A 21,280-nucleotide genomic window follows, 5' to 3' on the forward strand; every position below is an offset into this window, starting at 1 on the left:
TTTCCTCTCTCTCTCTCTCTCTCTCTCTTTCTCTCTCTCTCCCTCTTTTGCGCCTACAAAGTAGCGAGTAGTGTAACACGGTTTGAAAGTTATTACAGAGCAGAACAGCAGCATTTACAGATGTTCTGCTGGGCCTCAGTTTGACCACACTTGGTCACCATGTTAGAGCCTCTGTCCCCTAAAGTCATACATTTTTGGGGGGATGGGGTTCAGTTAGACTCCGCACCAACGATATGGACATTATGAGCCAATGTCAATAATTTATGTATAATGTTAGATTATTCACATTTTGCTAATGCAGATACATATAAATTAGTAAAATGTAAAACTTGGCACATGGATTAGCATTGCAAATAAATATAATGTTTATGTTTCACTAATATTTTTTATGCATTACTGCATTCATAGTCACCAGAGCTTAATTATGCACTACAAATATCCAAAGCTAGTGTTGATAGACCCCTACTTTAAGATGCTTTGAGCCAGGGCCCTGCCAGAAATCAGTAGCCACTAGACACTCACGCAACAACCTAAAAGCAATACACAATTCCTATAACGTGAGCATAGAAATTAGTAAACTACACAAAACCATTGCAGTCCCCAAGATATACTCAGAAAGGTGTACTGCGGCATATTTTTATCACGATACTGGTAAGAAATATCATCATATTTCCCACCCCTACACCATACATTCCTAGGTTACATTGGCTAAGCAGTCATGACACCCAGGGTACCTTATATGGAGAAAGTATTGGGACACCTTCTCATTCATAGTTTCTTATGAAATCAAGGGTATTCAAAAGAGTTTGTACTGTACCGTACTGTACTCTCGACAGACACTAGACACAAGCTGTATGTGTGCATTTGCACATCTGTGTCAGCAACGGGCACAGTAGCTGAATGCATTCATTAGAAGGGGTGTTCAGAAAGATTTAGACATGTAGTGAATATTTAGAAAAGTGTGTAGTGATACAGTTCATCATGATACTGATAGAAATATCATCATGTTGCTCACCTCTACATTGTACATCTTTAGCTTACATTGTAAAGAGGTTTGTAGAGCAGTTTGTACATGACCCAAGGCTTGTACGGAAGGGTTAAAAAGACATGGTGGCCAAGACCGGTTCATTTCACCCTCACAGTGCTGTACTTTATCATAGATTGTACACGAACCACTTTACAGCGCCTCTGCATGAGTCATAAGGGCCGCCATATGCAGTGTAAATACAGGCCGTTGCCTTGTAATAGAGGCTGCAGTTATTTTCATTTTGCCTCACATGGGAACGCTCTCTCCTGCTCGGCTGGTAATGGCTCTGCAACTTCCATACATCTAAGCGGCCCTTTGTAAACATTTAGCTCGATGGCTCTGGAAGATGCCCTCTTCCCTTTAATCGGAGCTTTCGAGTGGGCCTGGACGGCTAGCCTGAAGGAGGCCAGAGATTAGATATACAGCGCTAAGTGAAAGCAGGACTCCTGCTCATTTTTCAGCCTATTTATAGGAGGCCATGTTGATTGCCAGATAAAAATCTGCTGTAGATACACAACACCCCCCCTCCTCATCCACATTTCTTCTCCTGCAAAAAAAGGAAGAAGACGAGATGAAGCTTTTTCTAGTGCTTGAATGCAATCATTAAAGCAAGACCAGCTCTGAGGACGAATGGCCTAGATAGCATTAGAAACCGGGAGAGGAAGTCAAGCCTGATCTTTTCTACCCAACATTAATCACAGGGGTTTTATACATTATATATAATGTATTGCTGATGATCAGAGCCTTAAAAAAGCATATTTTTACATGTTAATCACTAAAGTAATGAGCAACCGGGATGTGTCCAAAGAATATCAGAACTTGCTGTGGAAAAGTTGCAGAGTCTCAGGCCTCACCGTGCAGCACCAATGATGAAAAGGCTCAGAAACGTAACCATTACAGGCCTTCGCCTGGGACTGTTTACCATCACAATAATGGTGTAATCCCACAATCCCATATAAAAATCCACTTACAGCAGTACAATGATCTAACTCAGCCTTTTTCACATCTCAATACGAAGAGGAGGTTCTGCTGAGGAACAGCTGCGCTAGCATGCGAGGCTCTGTAATTAAATCTTTGTGATATTATATGTTGCATTGGAACACTTGATTCAGGCATCAAAGCCCTCAGTTAAAATAATACTAAGCTCAGGGCGATGTCTGGAGACATAAATCTAACCCAACCAGAGGAGTTCGCCAGCGCTCGGCCCAAAAACAACACGCCACATTCCTGCTGATTTACAAGTGCTGGAGAGCAGCTCCGCCGATACACCAGCGCTTAAGGGGATTAGTGCAAACTTCCCGCCTCTCTCTCTCGCTCTCTCTCTCTTTCTCTTCGCCAGTCTCTCTTCCGCCCTCCCTCTCTCTCTCTCTTTCTATTCTTACTATGTCTCTATTTTCTCACCCCTTGTTCTCTCTCTCTGTCTCTCTCCCTCCCTCCCTCTCTCTTTTTCCTTCTCTCTCAGTATCTCTCTTTCTCATTCTCATTATGACTTTCACTTCTCTCTCTCTCTCTCTCTCTCTCTCATTCTTTATCACTATGACTTTTACTTCTCTCTCTCTCTCTCTCTCTCTCTCTCTCTCATTCTTTATCACTATGACTTTTACTTCTCTCTCTCTCTCTCTCTCTCATTCTTTATCACTATGACTTTTACTTCTCTCTCTCTCTCTCTCATTCTTTATCACTATGACTTTGTCTATCTTCTCTCTCTTCATTTTTTCTCTCTCTCTCTCTTTCTCTCTGCCTCTCTCGCTCTCTCCATCTTTTCTGTCTCTACTTGCTCTGTCTGTCTCTCTCTTTGTCTCTCTGCTTCTCTTGCTCTCTCCATCTTTTCTGTCTCTACTTGCTCTGTCTGTCTCTCTCTTTGTCTTTCTCTCTCTTTCGATTCTCTGTCCCTCTCTCCACGTTTTCTCTCGCCATCTTACTCTGTGTTGACGTCTCTTTCCCCTTTTCTCAACTCTCTCTCTCTCTCTCTCTCTCTCTCTTTCTGTCTCTCATTTCTCAGGTTAATTCAGGACACCTAATTCGTTTCCAATAATGCAATATATATTGAGTTTTATAGAAAAATGAGGGAAATTTTAATGCTGCATATCAGCTGAAAAACTGTAACATACAGAGAAAATAAACAAATAGATGATGTTTAAGCTTAAACACCGAGCACTGCAGAGCAGCAAACACAGGAGAGTAGTGTTACAGTAGAATTATAGAAAATCCACCCGTATATACTCACAAATTACAGAGATATATGGGATAGTCTAAACAGAGTTTGATGTGTGTGTATACACGTCTGTGTTTGTGTATCTTCAGTGTTTAATGTGCAATATGGTCTCTCTCTCTCTCTCTCTCTCTCTCTCTCTCTCTCTCTCTCTGTCTCACTCTCCCCCCACTCTGTTTTCCTCTCGTTGGCGTGTGACCCATCCTCTGTCTGTACGGCTCTGTTTCTCCTGGTCTGCCTGCTGTTTCTGGCTGTAAGTGACCACTCTCCTCAGAGACCTAAGCGCATCTGTGATTTGAAAAGCTTCTCTAGAGCATACACTCCATAAAACACAGGAACAGAGAGATTCCCCAGTGTACCCGTCCCGAACACCATCAGGGTCACAGCATGCATCATGGGAATTCCGCCTTGTCTGCAAACCCGAAAGGAACATTTCGCATTTCGTTAAGTTTTAGGAGTTTCCCTACATTCGTTCATTCAAACACAGCGAGGAGTCCATGTTTCTGCTGTAAATAGTAGATGTGTATTTAAGGGGGTGTCGTTATAGTTGAAGGAACTGGGCACGTGGTTCTGTTTCATGCTCCTCTGAGGCTCAGCTTGTTCAGCTGATGTTCTGTTTGACAGCATAGCCAAATAATTTGCAGATTAAGCAAATAATAATAAACAGATCCATGCACAGATAGAAGTCCTGAATGTGAACGAGGACTCATGTGTGTGTGTGTGTGTGTGTGTGTACATGCGTGTCTATCATACACACAGTCACTGTGGGGGATATTTGCTTATTGTTTCAATGGATCCCTAATGGAATATCTGTGGATCTAGTGCTTTGACTGCATTGGATTGGATCTTGGGGCAATGCCGTCTGGATCAGGACACCCCTAGTCACACTACTAGTTTGTGTACTTTGAGAATGCTCCTATTTGGTGCTGTAGAGAGAGAGAGAGATAGAGAGAGAGAGAGAGAGAGAGACAGAGGGAGAGAAGGAGGGATGCTGTTGTAGTATCTGTTACAGCTGTGTAAATCCCCTTTGGCTCTCGAGCCTGGTGCTTGATTTACCGTCACACTCCGGTTCAGGCTGTAATGCTGTCATCTTTGGCTTTGTAAAGCTGACTGTCCGCTCATAGCAAACACACTGCACAGTCCATTACTGCCCGCTGTCCTGAGCTACACACTCCTGTGTGGCCTTTAGGGCGTTTTTTAGAAGGTATGCCAGCGCCCTGCTTTGTAATCTCCTCTTGAAGAAAGCTGAAAAGGGAAGGTGTGCAATCCGGGACTATAAAGTTACGACTGGGAAACAGCCTTTTTCCCTGCCTGGCGTTTTCCTGCCTGACGCAGAGCCAGAGCCTTGACAGATTTGCGGTTTTCTGCATATTAGAGCCTCGAACGGCCTGAATGGTTAGGAGAAACAAGACAAGGTTAATTAACCCAACGGCATCTCCACATCTGCCAAGAGCTGTTAACATGGCTTCAGGAGCAGCCTAGCTTGTCGTTTAGACGTCCAAAGATTCCTTTTTGGCCAAAAGCGTCCAATATGACAGACAAGTCTGTGATTTTTGGCGAATTTTCAGTGAAAGCTTTGCTCGGTAGGTGTTTTACAGTTCATGTACTTTTCCGGACGTTTGAAAGCAAAATGATGGATGATTGATTTGCTTTTTAAAAAGATGACAGGTGACTGCTCATGTTGGCAAAACTCCTACAAAGTAAATTACATGAATTAAATGTTTCCTCCTATTGTATAAAGTCAGGAGATTTAACCTGTAGTTTCTTTTACTCAACTCAAATACATTAAAGGTACCCCAGAATGGACAGCTTGCAATAAATCATGGCTATTGCACTTGCAGTGCATTTTGTCAGTTTGGCAATTCCACGCCCCAACGTAGGGCACTATACAATTTGACAATCCTTTTTGACAATACTTTTACATTTGCCAGGTTCTTTGCTTCATCTTCTCCAGTGCATTTGTTTTTTCTGCTTCCCGTTACAATTTTTGTTTCAAAGCGTTTACCGTAACAGCTTCGCCCACAGTGCTTAAGAACAATTCTGCAGACGCTTAGTCATTTCATTATGGCCTTTTCAGTGTCCTCTCATGACTTCAGGTCCTGAATCAGTTGTGTAATTTGCAGTCTGCCAGTGATTACTCTGTGTGTGTGTGCTGTCTCAGATCTATCAGCAAGAGAAGAAAATCACAGTCGCGCGTGCTCAACTAGGATGCATGTAAGGCAAGACCACTCAGGCTACTTACTATTTACTACTATTACTATTCACTTAGCTACTATTTTCAGCACTGCTGCAGCGGAATCACCCACAGCTCAGAGATGGTGAATTATCTAAATGAGAAGTTGAGCTGATTATATTTCACTTGTGCAGAATGGCATGTTTGCTCCAAGTAAATGGTGGGCCTGAGAGGAGAGAGTTAAATAAAGAAGGCGACGATTACACACTGTTGTTTCTTCTCGCCCGGACCTTAAAGAATCCCCTCTTTCCGCTGCCGGCCGCTAGCCCACTAGGGCCACTCCTCAGCACTTGCTTTGCCCACAGGCCAGCTGAAGCAACACTGTGGGTAGCCGGAGAGGCAGGCAGCCAGCGCCCACGCACTGCCCACAGCGACCGGCAGAGCGGCTCAGGGATCCAGACGAAATGCGCTTCAGATCAGAAAATAAGCCCTTATGCCAACGTTAACAGGCAAGGTGGGGTTTTTTTTATTGAAGCTGTTTGTTTTGACTGGGTCAGGTTTGTGAAATTGTGTGAGCGTAATATTCTGACTCAGGTCTGTCTCACACCCACTAATAGCTCTGCTTTTAGTTGCACTTAGAAATCTGCCACTCGTGGAAACCTGAGACCAGCAGCAAGGATGCGGCCCTTTATGATGTACTGCTTATTTTCTTCTATAGATCAGACCTGACCAAGGAGAAAGGTTTAAAGTATATGCTGAGTGTACAGTGTGTGTGTTGGTGTAAACCAGCCCAGAGTGAGGAGATTCATTCAAATGGAGTAGAGGTATAATAAAACACAAATGTAATGATCTCAACACATTTTTGATACAGAAATCGATAAAAGAAATGCCACATTTCTCGTTGTTGTTAAGGTCCAGTTGCCAGAACTCTCAACACTCCCCCTCCTATCTTGATTATTAGCTACCAGTACTAAAGCCACTGTTTATTTTTCTTCCAAGCTTTAAAATAAGCTGTTTTGATTGAAGTTCTTAATTTCAAATGAGCATCTAAAAGCTATCACGCTACTCAAACACATCTTACAGTGTGAGTATGTACTGTTTGAGGCTAGATTTGTTGTTGCACAATCCACAATCCAATACCAATATTGATATGCAATTTTTTTAAAGATAGAATTGCTATTTTCTTACAGAACAAATGCATTTAAACACACACATGGTGTAAAAGACAGATTATCTAGTGCTTTTTCAAAGGCAGTGGAGACCACTGCAGTTTAGGTCATATTTTACAGAAAAAGAACCAATAAAATATTAAAATACACACCATAACACCATTAATATGGAGGGAACTAAGGTCCACATTAGCAATTAAAAGATCAACAAGGATTATTTGTTATCATTTTTGCAGTATTGGTCTTTAGTTTATCAGTTGAAAATGGGCCTTTAACCAATCACATTGTTCTTTTACTATATACGGAGAGCATCTTGACCAGTCACAGTTCCAAATGAGTGTTCCTGTGGTTTTCCATTAAATTAAGGTGTTCATATTATCAAACAACAGTACATTATTTTGTTTAAATAATGCAGGCCAATTTCTAACGATCACACTGTTCATTTACTGATGCATTTGTAAATATTTCAGTGTGTATTGTGGTCAAAGTATGCTATTTTGTCCATATTTTGTGGCTCTACCTTACAAAAATTTAAAAAAAAAACCTGTCTGACTCTGTATCGGCAGTAAGACATAAGACATCAGGGATTTGCGGGGAGTCAGAATACAGTTGTCGCTTGGAAGTTGGAGATGATGACCTTGAAAGAATAGGAGAAGAATGAGGAAAATGATACATGCAGATGTACAACATACAGTGTAGTTAAATGCCGTTGGTGTTTTTTCTTCACCAGGTGATGGTTCTTATTTGTGGTGGGGGTATGTAACGGTTATATTAGCAGTCCAGGGAGCTGGAGTCAGAGCCAATTAGTACGTTTGCGTGAGGTGAAGTTTCCAGTTGTAGGTCAGTTGGAGTAGACAGGCAGGCGTCAGGGCTTGCAGTCACCCTGTCTTTTAAATGCTTAGGAGGTGTATATAGTGAAGGAACTATAATGAGGACTTCAGTAACTTACACTTCACACTTACATTTTTTTGGAAAACACAATGACTGACTTTACTCAAGAAAAAAGGTCCTGACTTTAAATGTGAAAATAACATACAATACACACACACACAAACACACACCCGCATGCATATATATATATATATATATATATATATATATATATATATATATATATATGTATGTGTATGTGTGTGTGTGTGTGCATACATGTATATATACATATATATATGTGTGTATAATTTTTGCACTCCAGCTTTGTTACAGACAATGATTATCCATACTGCAACCCAGATATTACAGCGCTGCATCCAGACGAAGGACTAACTCTTAATGTCTTATGTTTAAAACGTCTTCAAAAGAAAATGACCAAAGCCCTTTCTTTGTTTACTGGGTGCCCTGTGTGTCCTTTTATTACATTATTGTAAACAGCCCTATGTTATACTTACAACGCTGAGCTTCGTTTATATCGTAAGGCCATTTGAGAAGCTTGAGAAGCTTTTCTCAACCCTTTGAACATTGTGTAATTAGTGTTAGCACAGATGTTGAAGATGTAAAATAAAAGTGAGAGGAGGAAAGCACTAGCTAGGCTCTCGGTGTAGTGGGCTGGTGTGTTTGGATCTGGGACGAGACCCCAGGTCCTCTAAATCCATTTTATCCTCCTCCTTAAGTTCTCCATCTTGATGACATGTGATTTTAGCCGTCCTACCCACCAGCCTCCCCAGCGAATCAGGGCACCGCTGTGAAGAAAATGCAAAAGCCAGTGTGGCAATTCATCTTCATACATTTATCTAAAGGTAGGGGGAAAGCGTTATTACACTGATATTTGATATTATGCTAAATTAGGTCCTCCTTTCGCAATTGTGAGGATATTTGTAATGTCCAAAACCTGTGCTTCATGCAAAAGTGAGCCTTTAGGGTTTTCTACTGTCTCTTTGAATTTCTAAAGGCACCCCCCCCTCATTCCATACACAAATGATACTCCATGATACAATAAGTATGTTGTGTATTGGAATGCTATCAGTATTTCTTTGCTATTAAGATGCTTTTCAAGAAATAAAAAAAAATGTTTCTAAAATAAATCACCTACTCCAGCTTTAATACATTAGCATGTTAATATGTTAATGTTTATTACAGCGTTCAGCATTATAAAAAGTACCTAACTTGTTTGTTTTACCCAAAGTGCAGAGTGACCAGCTGTACTGGAGCCACTCACCACCTTTCCGCTCGACATGAAACTTGTTGAAGGTTATTTTCCCTCATAAACGCAGAAACACTAATGACTCCCTATTAGTGAGCTCTGTGCAGTGTTGGTGTATCCATAGAAACCAGCGAACCGAGGGCGAGGGGGGTTTCGTGCGGGCATGAGGGCCAGATGTGATCCGACGTGAGACGGACGCTGTAACTTATGCTCCAGCGTTTCATCACTTGAATATAAATTCCTTTTTTTCCTCTTCTTTAGTTTGACAGCATTAAATATTACAATGTTCAGTGAAATAAGCAGAATTAAGTACCGACAGCCGCGCTACTGAGTCTCTTTAACGTGTCTAACGGGCTAGTGTAATAAAAGCTGATGGTTAAAAAGCAGTGCTGGTGTTTATCTGGATGAAGCTGCTGTAAGTGCCGCTCTACTATCAGCAGTACTGATAAGCACCAGCGTGGAGAGCTGAAGGGATTGCTTTGAGTAAATCTTTACCCGCTTGGCTGACAAAAAAAAAGAGTCGTTTGTGAATCAAGCTCTTTGTGTTCAAACACCAAGGCCCCCCTCCCAACTCCTCCCGCAGCAAGCCCTCCCGAGTGTGGCTGCCTTCAAGTGGCTCGCCGACACGAGGGAAGTCAAAATACCCAGCAGCACTTGAGTGAAGTGCCAGGACTTCCTGTGGCATGAACCGAAGAGGGTGATGTCAAGAGGCCAGAGAGAGACAGTGAGAGATATGGAATGTTAACTCCATCTTTAAATCTAGTTTAGAAATCCTGTAATTGTGTACCATGCACTGCTGTCAGGTGTGTATCTCCAAAATGGCAACTTTACAGGGACTTTCAGTGGAAGTCAATGTTGTAGCAAGAGGCTAACGTTGTGGAGGAGCTGAGCTAGGACTGCAGATATATATGTCATAATCATGATTAAACTGCTGTCAAAACGATATCTTCAGCACCTTCAGCACAATACATTAGACCATGCTTGCAGGAGACCTGAGGCCTGCATTATTATGCAGTGGATTTCCAAGAACTTCACTGCAGCTATACACAGAACCACTGACACTCAAACAGGAGTCCTAATGAGTCCTCAGATAGGCTGCAGGGGAGTGGTGTGGTAGGCTGTACTCTGGGAGAAGCCTAGCCAGTACACAGAACCAGAACTCATACCACTGCCTCAGGTCTTTTGAGCAAGTTTGGGGTTGACTGTAGTTCTTGAACCTTGCCCTGTAAATTAAACGCATTCATATATGCAGTATTAGATCTGACGTTCGGGATTCGTGGTGCACTTTAGCGTTATTCATGCTGACATCTGCGGCACACTTGCGTCTTTCTCCAAAGCCAAAGTTATTGCCTGCAGTGTGTGAAGAAGGCTTGCCTCCAACCCTGTAAAGTACTTTCAGATGAGCCCCTCGGCTGTAGCTGAAGAGTCTGTGTCTCAGCGGAGTGAATTAGAATGACACGGGGAAATAATATAGCTCTGCAAATCGTTCACAAGACCTCGTTCTCATTAAGCAGACCTGCTTCATGCGACCTGCCTAACCCTGAGACCGAAACCTTACCTGTGACATCACACATCGAACACTGAAAGTTTGAGTCGCCTTTATATTTGGTATAAAGTCTGGTTGTAATAGATGACTGAACACGTGAGCAAACAGCTACGTTTTGCATGTCGAGCGCTAACTCGCTCAGGGGGGTAGGGATTAGACACAGAGCACAACCCTTCTGTCTGTTCCGAATCTAATTATGCCCTTCAAACTGAGAGTACAACTCTGTCACTGTTGACAGCTTGCTTTATGCTGTTAGTGGTGCGGATGCATTACAAAGTCCTTCCCCCAATTGAACCCCTTGTTTGTGCTCCGGTTTCACAATCAAGCCATGTACCCCCCTCAGCCAAACCCCTGCAATCACAGCTCCTCTCATCAGCACAATTACAGTGAGGCAGCATGCGCCTGGGCCATGCGGCTTGGGTTAGGTCCAGCCGAGACTAATGGAGTCATAACATGAAGCCCAAGAGGGGAAAACTGCTGTTTATGCCGCTTTCCTCCCATATGCTACAGAGAGAAGGCAGTTACTGAGCATCTTGGCTTCAGAGTCCACTTGCCAGCAAATAACCGCTATGGGAGTTTGCCCTTTTTGTGCTTACATAGCATCAGGGATGACCTGGAATCATCAAAAAATAGGAACAGACTGACCCTCTACAATCAGCCAGACAATCTGACAATCCTTTCTTTAAAAAGTGATTAAAACACTTGTCTTTACATGTGTAGCTAATTTTGAAGCTTAAGTACCATCTCGCTAAGTCAGTTAACTGATTAAAGCTAGCTTAATAGCTACTTAAGTACCTGAAACACCTACATATGACCAAGCTGGCGAGTGGGACATCCAAATTCGTAAACATTCCTCTCAGATTTGAATGCATTTTGGAATTTGTCGCCATGCTCCACCCCTTCTAAAAGGTGCTCTTTTCCCAGTCTCTCCAATTTTCGAAAGGTTCATTTCTTTCCCTCTCTCATCAGCCCAACGGGAATTTTCCTAATCTCACTGTGGGCTAGTTAGCATAACCCTTAGTTTTACTGCGGCTAATTGTAGGACCTGCATGCTAGGGCTGTACACCGTACAGTGTAAGGGAGTGTAAAAGCTAATTACGCTTCTAACCAGGCCACTCTGCTGAAACAGGGTCAGCGTGCATGTAGTCCAGCCCCCTCATTAACCCACACTTTCTCCCTCAAAGCAATTTCAACTGTCACCAACCCTGTTAATTATTCAATTAAGCAGCTTCAATTAACGAGACTGCCTTTATTGCTCAAGCTTGTTCTAACAGACAAATTAAATTGTAGGGTTCTTTTTATAATCCTCCTGACAGTCAGGTTAAGCCTCGAGAGGAACAGTGATCCAATTCTATTAAACCTACTAAAGCATATTGATTTTTCACACCTCGGAAGAAGTCAAAATCTGAGCAAACGGTTCATTTACTATTCATTTACAGCTAAGGTCGTCGCACCGGCAGCTTTGACCTCATCTGTGGTAGAGCAGATGTGATGTCCCCCAACCCACGTTCTGAGTGTTGATTAAATAGGCCTTGGATAACCTCCCTGCTGTTTGGATAAGAGTTGTAAGTGTGTTTGATTTTCATGTTTGTTCTCACTCGAGAGGAGAGGCTTGGGTTTAATAGGCCCGCCAGCTCTGTGGATACGGCGCTTTACCCTTTTTAATCACTGAGCTGAGAGATGTATGCCTGCTTCACGTCTCAGACTTTGTTATTCAGCATCTGAATGGACTGGGTCAAGAGGTTTCCTGGTGGGGATCCTGCAGAGATGGCTGTTCGCTTCCTCGGCACAGTGCAGCACGTCTAACTAGTCTTTACGAGCCAGGCCTTCAGCCACCACCAGATCAATATATCGCAGTGAGGGGGGGGGGGGGGGGGGGGGTTGAGACCAAGTGGTGCAAGAATTTGAGATCTGTGTGTTTTTACTGACAAACATATGTGAACCATTCTTGGAGACAGATGTGAATGTAGACCTTGATGGCTTTCAGATACTCACGTGAGCATTCACACCTGGCGGAGATCTTTATTTCTAAAAGGCTAAAAAAAATTAAAATTAATAAATTAATTGGTAAAAAAAAAAAATTAAGAACAACCAGCTTCCATAACAATAAAAAACCTTTGTCCTACACTCTTATTCTGCTGAGTCAACTAATCAGCTGATTAACAAGCCCTTCCTCAGTTAAAATGGATAAATTAGAGTGGCCCAAACATCTAAAGTGGGTTCAGGAATTATTGCTGTATTGCTACCTTCAGTGGTGTGAGATGGGGTGTAATAGCTCCTGCCAAGACATCAAGAATTATTCTCATCCCTGTAAATCCTTGTAATTCCTGTGAGTTTTTACACAGCCACAAAATTAGCTTTACGCGGCTGGCATTAGTGGAATATAAGTGGAGTGCGTGGATTTAGAGTGGGATCTGGATTTAGAGAATTGAAAAAAGGAAGAAAACCGGAACAAAATAAATAAATAAACAAACAAACCCAGCAAAAAAATCTTGTGTTGACTTTGGAAACCTATGTCGTAAAGGTCCTTTCCCTCGAGACACTTCAGGACAACTCGGAAAGCCTCAAGCGCGTAGTACAAGCAGAGGGGGCTCCTGCAGGGCTGAGAGGTATCCCACCCCACCCCCTCACCCCAGCAACCCCCTACATCCTCCCCCGCAAAGCCACGGAGAGCCGAGCGCTCAGGAGAAGTTGAACCCTCCAGCTGTTCCTCATTGAGCCTTTACAGGCATGTCTCAGGCCGAGGCAGAAGGAACTCTCGGCCACATGCTGTCTGTAGTCCTACTTGCTGAGGTGCTGCATCTATAAAGTAGAATACAGATGAGTTTTGTGATTTTAATCCTGTAGGAATCTGTAGTGTCCAAAGTTCTGACAGTAATAGTTGTGGTCGTAGTGGTGGTTGGTTTAATGGTTGGTGGTAATGGTTTTCTGTAGTTGACTGAATCCGCTTTATCCGTAATACTAGACCTGTTCAAACAGATCTCACAGTGATGTAATAGCAAAACCTGGTATGGCATTTTTGTTGGCTTAAAAACAAGGCAGATAACCACTAAGATGAACACAACAAAATGTGATACAGAATCATCCTCCTCCGGTGCAATGGTTTCTGTTTGGTTTCGCTGGAACTTTTTATGTCAACTAGGAAAATTGGCGCGTCCCCAAATCATAAATAGCAGTTTTTTGCCTTTTTAAAGTTGGCTGGTCAGTCACTGCTAAAGTTGGGTTAACCGTCATTAACAAGCCCCTCTTCCTACCACTTCTATACTCTGCCACCACAGTCCTGCACTATGACAACATCCCAACATGGGTGTTTGGCCTGTACAATAAAGCTGATGTTAATATTTCAGCTATGGTTTTTAAGTCCAGACATTTGGTCTACAATGTTTTGTTTGAATCGGCCAGTCAAATCTCCCACAATACACCATGGAATTAGGACAGGTGGCGAGAAGGTTCTAGTGCAAGAAACTAGAACTAGGTCTATTCTATTGTGACTTTTGTCACTGTTGTCATTTGCCAAGAAATGCACTGCATCGTCAGATGAAAAAGGCTTCAGGCCTGCGGACAAGCATAGGGTTAAAGTACAGGCCGGACAGGGAGCCGATTTGGACAGAGGGGTGATGTTTATAAACGTGGGTGGAAGCCTTGGGAGCTCTGCTTAGGCTCAGCGAGGCCGCAAGCTGAAACACTTCAGCAAACACCCCGAGAGTTTAAGCAAACACTGCGGCCCAGCCAAGCCAGGCTCAATCATACCACTGCCATCGAAGAGCTTCTTCTGATTTCCAGCCTGTTGACACTCTGGCTGTGTAGTGATTAGTGTATTTGATGGATAATTCCCAAATTTGAATTTATGGTTAAGGGTATTTTTAACATCTTTATCTTGTCCACTCCTCTCTGCTGGGACTGTACTTACATCCTAATTCCACGCCATGCTCTATTTTGGAGCAATGCCTGATGCCTCAGGAGGCCACAGAGGGCATCCCGGAGCGTGAAGGATGAGGCCGGAGTGGCTATTTCTGCCTGAGAAGCCATCCGTCACTGCCCTGGATTCACACAATTGAGGAGATGTAGAAGATTTCTACATCTTCCACCTTTTTTTAACTACCTTTAACTTTCATCAGTATATGACTTCTGTCTGATGCAAAGCAACACAGCATCAAGCCAACCCAGCCTCACTGAGAGGATTTAGAGGCTATGTAGTTAGCTATGACTAGCCAAAGTGCCTGAGCAGCTGGTTTCCAGGCTTTATTTTTAGGCCTGGGATGTGCTTTTTCTTTTTTTCTTCCTTTCCACCTTGCTCTTTCTAAATGAGCCGCGTCCTCGTTCAATTTACAGATGCATCACAGGAGTAATTCCTGCATTCCTGACGCCGCCTCTGGGCCAGGAGTAATCCCCATCGCCCCCTAGCAAGGGTTCCACAGGGCTAATATGAATGTAAGCAGGGGAGCACAGTGACAGCGCCTGCAGAAGACACCAATTTAATGTATTGTTTTTTAATTATCACTCTCATTCATTCACCCCAGCACCTCTCCTCCGTCTCTCTCCCTCCCTCCTTCTCTCTCTCTCTTTCTCGCGCTCTCTCTCGCTCACCGACAGCACTCCTTTTATCATCGTGCCAGTCTTAAAGATAATAAACTTTTGCTTAAAGGTAATTACTTAATCTGGACAAACCTGTGTGTTAAGCAGAGCTATTAAGAGCAGGGGCGATAAATCAGTGTGTAGAGGGGGCTGGGTGATTACAGCGCCCTGCAATCAGTCTTGGAGACCCTTGCAGTCCTAAGTACCGAAATTACACAAACAGCATGCTAACAACACGCTGCTGACGGCGGGGCAGGCAGCAGAGGCCCTTCAGAGCCCCATGCTCCATTCTAACCCCCGGCGCTATGATGCATGGACCTTATTAGCGTCCAGCCCAGGCGCGGCTGAAGGACGCTGATAAGTGACCCCTGCTCTGGCCCTTGCCCCTTCAGCTGCAAGCCCAAGTCTGACCTCTTGAATTTAGCATGGATAGCTAAACCACGACTCAGGCACAGATATGCATGGCCTAAAGGCAGCATTGCTGCATATTGCAATTGCAGTATGCACTGCAATACATTAAAGACTCACTTAATGTGGTAAAGCTCAGTGACAAAGATCAGTCTGTATTATTTACACCTAAAATATTAAAAATGAAAACACAGCCATTCTGTAATTAAACAAGTGTAGCATCTCTAAAAAGCTGAAGCCACATACTGAGCTTCTGAATCCGCCAGAGGCCGGTAGTCACCTTGGCACAACCCAGAATGCATTGCAAGACGGGTCCCGGCAGCGCGTAATAGTTGGCATGATGATGTGTAGTTAGGCCACTGGCCAGCTTGTTCCAGAGGAATTTCCTGTCTAATTTCCCCTCCCGCTTCTCTGGGTAAGACAGAATGCCTTTTAATTACAGTGCCTTAGACCGGCCTGCTCGGAGGATCATTACCATTATTGAGCACTTCCTATAAGATGGAACCACTTTAGCCTTTTAGATTCAAGGATTAGGGCTCGGCAAAACAAGAGAGGACTGTGTGTCCTGAATATTCTAACCTTGGTTAACAACAGGACAGACCACTTAGCCTTAGGGGCTGCCATATTAACGTATTTAGGGGCAGATTATGAAGGTTTGGGGTTTTAGCTGAAGACATGTTTGATCAGGTTGATGTCCTCACAGAGAGCAGGAGCTAAAGCTCTCAAGAAATAGACATGCCTGCTTCACATTACAGAGCTGAAGTGACAAATCCCTAAATGTGAGATCAGATTTTCTCAGAGCAGTGTGAACACAAAAAAGCGGGGTATTTTCCAGTCAGATTTCAGGGACTTTCATATGTGCAATATGTGGATGTGAAACTGTAACAGAGGTTCATTCAGACAGATTGACCCTTAGGACCCTCATAAATACAAGTTTCAAACTTCATAATCCATGTGTTGTCATTTAACCAGCCAGAGCTCTGATGTGTCCTGTTTTTTGCAGTGGGTGGTGTATTGGGTCATCCTCATCCTTACGTGGATAAATAGATCATATTATCATATTAAAATTTATGACCTTTAGCTGTCTGTAAAAAATCTAGCAATTTAGCTGCAAGACTTGGATAAGGATGTAAGTTTACATCTTAAATTTACGGTTATGATTTAGCGCTTCCTATCTCCCATCTCTATCTGAGCAAAGACCTACAGCTCTTGAGCGGTGATGAAAAAGCGTTTCGCCCCGCTGTGCTGGTCCCCCCCAGATGTGAAAACAAATGTTATCACCCAAAGACTAATAGATAGCCTGAGTTGGGGAGTGCAGCCCCATGCGGCCCCCTCAGGGAACGGGGCTCACCATAGCAGGTAAACGCCCCTCTTGAACTCTCCAGAGCGCTCGCCTTTTGTTCTCCCAGCCGTGCCTGAACAATGGAGCTGTCCGCGTGATAGAAGAACCTGAGTCCGCGTGATAGAATAACTAACCCAGGCCCGGTCAATCCCTCCAGCGCCTGCTCCGGAGACGGCCACGGGGCGGCCCGGCCTACCCCAGCCCCAGGCCTCCTTAGGGGGGTTGAGCCTGAACGAATGGCCTGACATGAAAAATGCGACCGCTGGAAATAACACTGGTAATGCGGATAATTGAGGCAGCGCACTGATGAATGGTGGTCTGTGGAGCAATGTGGAGCTTTAATGACGCCGGGAAAGGAGGGGTTTAATGCTGTTTAATCTTACTTTTTTATTTTGGTCTCTGTTTTTGTTTTTTAGCTTTTGATGTTTCGGTATGTTTACATTGTCATAAATAATTGACAATGTTTTGTTTGTATTGCGTATTTTTGCACATTTTACATTTCTCCTTCTTAAAAACTCCTAGTTTGTTTCATTTTTCACTTTTCGTTATTTCTAATCAGCCTTTACTCACTTCAAACTTCGTCTTTGTTCTTTTTAACAATAGTATGATTTAGATATGCTAAGTGGGCTGCCTTGATTAAGGTGCAGGGTGGTGTTCCAGGGAAGGACGGCTCTTGTTGCTCTCTGTCATGTTTTGCTGACCCAGTTCTCCACACTCTTTTTCAGGCCTTCTTCAAGTCCCCGCACACACACACCCTGCTATTAGCCCATCCAATAACTCACCCACAGCATTAGTTAAGGGGCATTAACTGAGGCCGGGAGCTCAATGAAGCTGTTTTCGCCAGCATCCACTCAACAGGCCCTGTACACTCCCATACATACACACACACACACACACAGGGCTATTATACAGCTTGCTTGAGCGTCAGGAGTGAAAAATATCCCTTCTGCCCTTTCCATAGGACAGAGAGAGAGTCTCAGCAATTTAGGCCTGTGTTCAATCAAATCAGCGTCATTGTCTGGTGTAGCGCTGCAGCTGCTGGAGTTTTGTGAAGTGGCGGAGCTTTAATAGGAAGCTTTTCTGCTAAAAGGTCAGATTTGAGCGGTCCTGTGCGAAGCACCCATTTTAAGCAGGATGAGGGGCAGAGCTGGGGTACGTAGCCTCTCCAGGTTGTGTGTTGTTGTTGTTGTTTTTTTTTCAACAGCTGTGCTGCGTTATTGTTGCGCTTTCTGTGTGTCAGGTGTGTTTTATGGTGTTTTCGCATCAATTAAACCCGACCTGGGGCATTTTCCATGACAAATGCAGTCAAGAGCGAGGATGACTTCACAGGCGGGGCCTGCAGCTCTGGGTCCAGCACTCACCATGTATTATTTTACACAATACAAACACAAAAAGTATGGGTTACATTATGATAGCCAAGACAGTTATGGACTTAGCATATTAAAGCCTAACCCTGAAATTTAATATCACACATGAAAATATTTGCTATAATTAAAGACCTTTATTGTCAAAAAGCTGGGGTCAGCCATGCTACAGCACCCCTGGTGCAAAGAGAGGTAAGCGCGATGCTCAAGACCCCAATATTAAGAAAGTTGCTGTGAGAAAATTCACATTATAAGGATATATAAGGATAAGTGTTGCCAAACTTTTGATGGTGTGTTTTTGAGCAGACTCACAGAGCGAGAAAGAGAGATAGAGAAAAGCACCATATCCTGACTTTTGGTCCAGCCTTGTCCATCATGCTGTTATGATGGACGAGCTACGGATCAGGAGAGAGGAGTGGAAGAGAGAAAGAGAGAGAGAGAAAGAGAGACATACATAGGAAGAGATGGATGGATAGGGAAAGAGTGCTGACTCACAGCAGTGTCGAGCATGTGGGGCCCCTGGAGGCCCTCTGTGGGCACCTCAGGTATAGATAATGATCCGTGCCTCTGACCCCTCACCCCCCTGCGAGTCACCCGCTTTCTCCTGCCGCGTAGCGCGACATTCCAAGAATTTTAATCCAATCCAGAGACGCTCTCTGCTCCTCTACTCCGGGGAGAAGTATGTCAGCCCTTTACAATTAGGCCTGAGTGTTAGGACTACATTCACATTACAGGCAGTAAAGACAGCAGTGGTCCTCTCCACCCGTACTAAACGCATATAAACGCAAGCTATATCTGGGACGCTTTTGGTGATTGGATCTGTGTGTAATTTAAAGAGAAGGCAGTCAGTGTCTGCATATGTATTGAATGATAGGCCTACAGACATGAAAGCTGAAAATCTGTTCAATTGTAATGGACAGATTGCAGTTCTCCCACCGGTTTGTAATTTGTAACCCTTATTTTTTTTATTCGCTAAGCAAATTAACATCATCATTTTTTCCTTTACCAGTAAGATTCCTGGAATGCTCTGCAGAACTTCTACAGAAAAGCTTGTGTTAGGGCTGTTTTTCATTACCACTCTACTAGACTGGTTTAAAGATGTATATCTACATCGAACCCCGAGATGGACTGGTTCTCTGTCCAGGCGGCATTCCTGCGGTTCGCCCAGTGATTCCAGGTAGGCTCCGAACTGGCCGTGACCCTGACCAGGGAGAAGCAGATGGGAAGATAAGAACAATGAATGAATGACTGAATCTACATCAAAAAGTACATGCGTAAATACACTAGCCTAGCACATACTAGCACAGGCAGAACCGCAATATGCATTTACAAAGGACCTGAAAATAACAATCAGTTTACTAACGCTGAAGCTAAGCCCACAAAGCGTCCACTGAACCATCTGTAAACTTTGCACTCCTGATGCTTAGCAGCAAAACAGTGGAGCTGTGAACGAGCTCAGGGCGGAGGAAAACATGACGGCTCTGTGATGAAGAAATGGTCATCAAGCCATATTCATAAATAAGAGTTCTTCACCTCAGCATCAAAACGAGAAAAAAATTTGAATCTCGTGCTCCTCACTGCGTGATTCTCCCACGGTTTGCGTGAATGCATATGTATGTACGAGGAAGACTAGCAGCTTTTGAGATTTTAGATGCACATGGTCCATAAATTGCACATTAAGGCTTCGGTGCCAGTTTGGAAAATAACACACTGGCAGAAGTGCAGAATTTCTCCTGAAACTGAGACACCGCAAAAGGCTTAACATGTCAGGCCCACTGCTCCTGCTGAAAAAGACCGTCAGAACCGATTAGGATTAAAACCTGATGGTAGGTTTACCATCACTGGCTTCTTGTAGAGCACCTTTAGATCCCATTAGAAGCCGATCAGACCAGTCAGAGGTCACCTGCTGAATGCAGCCTCATGTGGGTGGTGAATCAATCAAAATACCGTTATTAAAAATGAGAAACCATTCACAAACTACCAGCATCCTCTAAAATACTTAAATAAATAAATAAATAATAATAAACAAACAGATCTACAATAATCACAACTTAAAGTCCTCACCAAAAAAAAAAGAAGGCCAAAACCCCACATTTTGGGCTTGGAGCGGGTGGTGGGAGGTGTTGTGCTAATCATGGAAGGCTCATTGAGGCAGCTCTGGAAAAAAAAACTAAAAAAGTACTATGATGACTTTGAAATAGAATACAGTCTCATTAGTAAGGAGAGTGTGTGTGTGTGTGTGTGTGTGTGTATGTGTGTGTGCTCTGCTTAGCAACTTTTTATACCAAGCAAAGCTGTTGCGTTTACAGTCAGCCTCGTTTATATTAGCTGGGCATTTTCTTCATTATGACTCCTTTTGTGGGGCTTTTTTATTTGGAACGAAAGAGGATCAAAATCGACGCTTTCCTGTAATAAAGCCTCTCCTGGCTCGGGATAGCCCATTAAGCCAGAGCGGCCTTCATTAGCTGTTGTGATAACAAGAAACCGCAGTTGATCTTTAGCGCGGGCGAGTTTGTTTTTTTAGTGCCAGGAAAGCGCAGCTCTCGGAGTCTTAAATTCTTTACAGAGCTTTGTTTCTAATTAGCGTCTCTGTTCCTGTAACCCCTCTGCTTTTCTTCTCGCTTTATGCCATGAGAACATTAACACTGCTGTTCCACGCCATCTCCATCACAGACTACCCTATAAGAACAAAGGCATTGGGACACACCTCTTAATCAGCGAATTCAGGTGTTTCATTCAGTCGAGCTGCTAGCCATGCAGTCTGCCTTTACACACATTAGTGAAAGAATGGGTGGTTCTAAAGAGCTCCCTGAATTCTCATTTCTCCAATACGGCAACTTTTACAGGAGAGGGGAAAACCTTCTTACCTCAGTGGAAGAAGATTTTAGTCCAAGTCATTTTGGAGCATTTCTATTGGTCCATTCATCATCAACAGAAAAAAAACATAAGGTACAGCCAAAATGGAGATAAAAGGATTTTGTGTGACAGCGATGACGTTGTAAGATTGGTGTTATGTCTGATGTGGATTTGTGGAGGGGGGTCCAGGCACAGTTGCAGCGTGTTGTGTATGTGTGTGGAGTGTAAGGGCAGTGTATTTGCAAGGACCTGGCAATACGATGCATATCCTGGTACAGGGGTAACGATTCAGTATATTAACGGTATATTGCGGTACTGTAGGCAATATTATATAGTTTGCAAATTTTTAAAAATTTAATTTTAGGAAAACTGTCATAGTATACATTAAACACCATCATTTGCATAATTTACTTTTTATCCAATCAGAACAGTGGGATCTGAAGAAAGACAGAGTTTAAACACAACACT

At 43.4% G+C, this 21,280-nt stretch overlaps 1 protein-coding gene across 1 annotated transcript in view; it reads left to right on the forward strand.

Moving 5' to 3' along the window:
• gli2b (GLI family zinc finger 2b) overlaps window positions 1-21,280 on the forward strand; it is an 84,086-nt gene that overhangs the window by 23,458 nt on the left and 39,348 nt on the right. The gene's annotated exons all lie outside the window — the stretch shown is intronic.

Source organism: Salminus brasiliensis, chromosome 17 (genome assembly GCF_030463535.1).
Source record: "Salminus brasiliensis chromosome 17, fSalBra1.hap2, whole genome shotgun sequence".
Lineage (NCBI taxonomy): Eukaryota > Metazoa > Chordata > Actinopteri > Characiformes > Bryconidae > Salminus > Salminus brasiliensis.